Here is a 6,155-nt window from a genome sequence, read left to right as displayed (position 1 = left end):
CATGTGCTTGTTGCATTGCATCATGTTGATCATGGTTGTAGTAAGGTTATCATGAGGAACTTGATGTGATTTTGTGGAATGTAACGTCAGAAGTATATGACTGGTTACTTGATTATATGCAACTTGATTACATCCTTGTATGTTGGGTTGCACTCTTGATTGTTTGATTACATGTATCAATCTTGTAGGTTGGTTACAAGAATTGATTTCTTATGCTCGACTACATACAATTATGCATATGTGTAGTTGATTAGGCTTTGCTTATGCATGTTGATGGTTGCATGTGGAAATATGTATGATGGAATAACAATTGTTGTCATGCATAAGGTCATAACATGCATTTTTTATATGGCCTTGCCTTGATGACTGAACCCTACATAGAAGGATGTTTATGTGTTGATTCATTTATTTGATAGATGTCTATAATCTATTATGATTATGCTATATATGTATCACGTTGATTTGATGATAACGCAGACAAGTTATCCTCCTCGAATTATGCTAAGGTACCTTGGTTTATTGTGATTTGGTTTAGTTGACATAATATGCCTTGCAGGAAAGAGATCAATGGCTTGCAAGGTGGTAGACTACATAGAATCTCCCTATGCATCAGATGAGCATGGTGTGGGGAATTATTTTGATTTGGCAGACACATTAAGAAGCTTGCGGGAAGAAATAAGGAGTTGCAAAGTGGACAACGATAAAATCATGCAGGCACAAGAGAAACAAGCAGAGCTGAATGCGATACTACTTTAGAGTTTGTCAGATTTGCAGTGACAGGGACCACTTCGGATCAGCCATGGAAAGAGGACAAAACTCATGGGGCATATGGCAGTAGGTCTCCTAGTAGACACATGTCTTATGGTGGGCACAAGTCGGATAGATCTGACATGATCAGAGATGGAAAGTTGTTGGACACTTCGAATAGGAGAGGTATTAGACATAGGTACTATTCTAGTTCTGGTTCTGATAGACATCATGATCATCATCGTTATCATCCTTACAGGAGGAGTGATAGGGGATACTTGTCGAATGAGTTCAAGAAGGCGAAGCCACCTACCTTTAATGGAGAGATGAAGAAATCACAGGATGCAAAGGCATGGTTGCTTGGTATGAGGAAATTCTTTAGATTGCATGATTATTCAGAAAACATGAAAGCAAGGATAGCCCTTTTCAATCTCAAAGGTAAAGCAGATATTTGGTGGGAAGATGTGAAGAATGTTAAAGGTATTGATGAAGATGATTTGACTTGGAATGCATTTGAAAGGCTCTTCAAGAAGAAGTACTTGTCTGAGAGGTACTATGATGACAGAGCTAAGGAGTTTTATGAGTTTTGGATGGGTTCTATAACAGACGAGGAGTATACTAGCAGATTTGTGGAGCTATTGAGATATGTGCCTTACCTCAAGGAGGAGAAGGCCAAGGTTTAGATATTCATCAGAAGACTTCCAATAGCATATAGAGACCGGATTGAGTTCGATGAGCCTAGGTTGTTGGAGGAGGCCATCTGAAATTTGAAGCATTGTTATGAATAGTCGAGGTGCAAAGTTGAGCCGAAGCGTGACTTGAAAGGAAATGAGACAGCTAAAGGAAAATGGCTACCAAAGCGAGGAAGACCTTAATATGTAGGTGAGAAATAAAATGCAGTTCCTTATAAGGGATTCAATACAACTGAGAAAGGACATGGAGAGCAGCAGGTTAGAGGCAGTGGTAGTGAACCACTGCAGCATTGGATATGTGGTAAGGATCATCGTAAGAAGGATTGTCCACAATATCAGAGTGGTGGTAGACCCCTGATCTACAATGCTTAGGAGGCGCATACAGTTGGTGATGTTGATCGTATCAGTCCTCAGATCTATGCAGTTGTGGACAACATGCAGGAAGATCACTAGGCATCGATCATTAAGATGGATGGTAAGCTTTGTGATCATGTTGTTCCTATTTTGATTGATCCTGGACCTAACTATAGTTATATTAATCCTGACCTGGTGGATAAGTGTGGTTTTAGAAAAGAAGTGCATGCATAATCATGGTTGGTACATTTGGCTACAGGTACAAAGAAGTGAGTTCACCATTGGGTAAGAGCTTGTGCATTTGATTTAAATGGTATACCTACAACATCACATTTGAATGTGTTGTAATTGGGATTGTATAACATGCTTTTGGGTATGGATTAGTTATACCTTCACAAAACCAAGGTGGATTGCTTCGACAAAGCCATTGAGTGCGTGGATGATAGTGGGGAAAAGAGGACTTTGCAGAGAAAAAAGAAGCCTACATCAATGAGTATGGTTACCGCTATGCAGGCTAAGCGTAGTCGTAGAAAAGGTTGTGTGATGTTTGCAGTGCACATTTCTAGTGACAAGGGTAAGGAGGTTGAGGATGCAGATGTGTTGAGTAGGTACCCAATTTTGCAGTAGTTTCAGGATGTATTCCCTGAGGACATTATAGAGTTTCCACCTCACAGGGAGGTAGACTTTTCTATTGAATTAGTGCCAGGGGCGGCTCCAGCATCAAAAGCACCTTATAGGATGAGCACACCTGAGTTGGTAGAGTTGAAGTTGCAGCTAAAGGAGATGTTGGACAAAGGATACATTAGACCTAGTGTATCACCTTGGGGCACGCCAGTGTTGTTCGTAATGAAGAAAGTTGGTACTCTCATATTGTGCATTGATTACAAGCAGTTGAACAAGGTAACGATCAAGAACATGTACCCTTTGACGAGGATTGATGATTTGTTTGATCAGTTGAAGGGAGCAACAATTTTCTCTAAGATCGACCTGAGATCGAGATACCATCAGGTAGGCATTAAGGAAGAGGATATCTTCAAGACTGCGTTCAGGACTAGATATGAGCATTATGAGTTTGTTGTTGTTCCCTTCAGTTTGACTAATGCTCCAACTACATTTATGTGCTTGATGAATAGTGTGTTGCATCCTTATCTAGACAAGTTTGTTATTGTATTCATTGAGGACATACTGGTATATTCTAAAAATGAGGAAGAGCATGCCGAACATTTAGCAACAATGTTGAGTTTGTTAAGAGAGCATCAGTTGTATGCTAAGCTTAGCAAGTGCAGTTTCTTTCAGACTGAGGTACACTTCTTGGGACATGTTGTCTCTAAGGAAGGCATTGCAATGGATCCAAAAAAGATAAGGGCCATCATGGAGTTGGCAGCTCCTAAGAATGTAGACGAGGTGAGATGATTTATGGAATTGGTAGGTTACTATAGGAGGTTCATCATGAACTTCTCACGCATTGCATATCCTATCACATCATTTCAGAGGAAAGGTAAGAAGTTTGAATGGATAGAGGAATGTGAGACTAGTTTTTAGCAGCTTAAGAAATTGTTGACACATGCACTAGAGTTGAAGATTGTGGATCCAGACAAGGAGTTTGTAGTGTGTATAGACGCTTGCAAGAGAGGACTTGGTAAGAAGTTTGAATGGATAGAGGAATGTGAGACTAGTTTCGAGCAGCTTAAGCAACTGTTGACACATGCACCAGTGTTGAAGATTGCGGATCCGAACAAGGAGTTTGTAGTGTGTACCGATGCTTGCAAGAGAGGACTTGGTGGAGTTCTCATGCAAGAAGAACTTGTAGTGTGCTATGAGTCACAGAAACTGAATGACCACTAGCAGAACTACCCAATGCATGATCTTGAGCTAGCAGTGATTATACATGCATTAAAGATGTGGAGGCACTATCTTCTTGGCAGGAGGTTTACATTGATGAGTGATCACAGTGGGTTGAGATATTTATTTGATCAGCCGAATCTGAATGCCAAGCAATCTAGATGGTTGGCTACCCTTAGTGAGTTCGACTTCGAGATCAGATACATCAAAGGGAAGGAGAGCCAAGTTGCAGATGCTCTTAGAAGGAAGGTACAGGTAAATCATATAGAGACTATGAGATCTTATGGGATAGAGTTACAAGATAGGATCTTGCAAGCAGGACAACGAGATGAAAAACACATGGAGATCATGCACAGGTTACAGCAGAGTACAGGTACATGTGATCAGGATGTAGACTATCATCTCATGACATATGGTTTGGTGAGATTCATGGATAGGATCTATGTGCCGAATTGTAGTGAGCTCAAGAAGCTTATCTTGAGGGAGTTTCACGCCAAGCCATACTCAGGTCATCCGGGATATTAGAAGACGTTGACGGCAGTGAAGAAGTTCTACTATTGGCCGAATCTGAAGAAGGAAATGGCAGAGTTCATGGCTAGATGTTTAGATTTTTAGCGAGTCAAGGCAAAATGTAAGAATTCAGGTGGTCTACTACAGCCTATTGCGATTTCGGAATGGAAATGGGAGGTCATTTCCATGGATTTCATCACAGGTCTTCTGAGGACAATCAGGCAACAAGATTCTATTATGGTCATGGTTGACAGGTTGAGCAAGGTAGCTTACTTCATTCCAGTAAAGACTACATATTTAGCCAGTGAGGTAGCACAGGTTTTCATGAAAGAAATAGTGCGACTGCATGGTGTTCCAAAGAAGATTGTGTCGAATAGAGATGTGGAATTCACTTCCAAGTTCTCGAAGGAGCTATTTGCAGGCTTGGGTATGGTGACCTTCAGTACATCTTATCATCCGTAGACATATGGATAGACAAAGAGGGTTAACAGGATTTTGGAGGATATGTTGAGGATGTACGTGATGCACCAACAGAGGAAATGGGAGGATTATCTTCCTTTGGTTGAGTCTATATACAACAATGGTTATCAGGATTCATTGAAGATGAGACCTTTTGAGGCATTGTATGGGCGGAGTTGTAATACTCCTATCCGTTGGAGTAATCCAGTGAACAGGGTAATTATTGGACCGAATATGCTGGCAGACATGGATTGGGAAATGCAGGTTATAAAGAGGAATTTAAAAGCAGCGCAGGAAAGATAAAAGAGCTATGTAGATAGGAACAGGTTGTTCAAGGAGTTTCAAGTTGGGGATCATGTGTATTTGCACATCAAGCCCAAGAAAATCTATTTGAGGATTGGCTCATGTGCCAAGTTGGCACCATGGTATTGTGGACCTTTTGAGATCCTTGAGAGGATTGGACCAATGGCATATCGACTTGCACTTCCTCCAACAGTGAAAGTCCATGATGTTTTCCATATTTCATTGCTTAAGAAGTATATAAAGGATGTTGATCATGTTATTGATTGGTTTGTATTGCAGGTTGAGCAAGAAGGAGAGTTCCAGCCGAAGCCTCAATGCATATTGCAGCGGAAACATCGCATGCTCAGGAACATAGCCATAGAGTAAGTTAAAGTGCGGTGGAAGCACTTTGGGCCTGAAGTAGCTACATGGGAAATGGTGGATCAAATGTGGGCCCTGTATCCTTTATTGTTTGCTGGTTGAGGCAAAGCAGTTGTGGTTTGATGTTGGTATATGTTTGGCATATGTCTTGCTGAAGTTTTGGTATATGTATGTATATATATATGGATGTAAATATTGCCATGAACTAAGTTGTAAAGCTCCAATAAGTGGTATGGGTGTCATATTATTATGGTTGTTATATTGTCATGTTGTCATGATGTTTTGCATTTGAGCAGGTCTTTCATTGTAAATACTACAACGAGCTAAGTTATAAAGCTCCATGGGCAGTATGTTTGCTTTTCAGCGGTTTTGCTGAGGTCATGGTGTGGTTTAACACTAAGGGTAGTGTTCCCCAAGGGGGGTAACAACCCTGGTGAAAATTTCATGTAATACAAGTTAATAAAGGCAAAATAAGACCACGGTTAAGGGACACTTATTCCAAGCTTAGTGTTGGGCAAAGACATCCTAGTGGGCATCACTGTATGTGTGTTTGGGCTAAGGAAAATTGACAAAGGCTAAGGCAAAAAGGAATTTTTGGCATGATTATTTATGAAAATAAAGGAAATTAGGAGAAAAGTAAGGTGAAAGGTCATAGGTTGCATGGAAGGAGGAAATTGAAGGAAAATAATGGAAAATGAAGAAATTAGAGGCCTCATGCATAAAAAGGCTTCTAAGGATCAGGGCATGGCTTTTTTAAATTTCAAGTTTGGAGCTCTCTCATTATTCTCTCTCTCACTCTCTTGGTCACTTAGAGTTTTCTTGGAGCACTTTAACTTTGGATCAAGGAAGGAAAAGCAAGCAAAGGGAAAGGAAGGTAAGCAAGGATCA

Source organism: Pinus tabuliformis, chromosome 6, assembly GCF_031772625.1.
Source record: "Pinus tabuliformis cultivar Carrire ecotype Pingquan chromosome 6, CPIR1, whole genome shotgun sequence".
In the NCBI taxonomy this organism is placed as follows: Eukaryota; Viridiplantae; Streptophyta; class Pinopsida; order Pinales; family Pinaceae; genus Pinus; species Pinus tabuliformis.
This window is presented reverse-complemented; position numbering follows the sequence as displayed.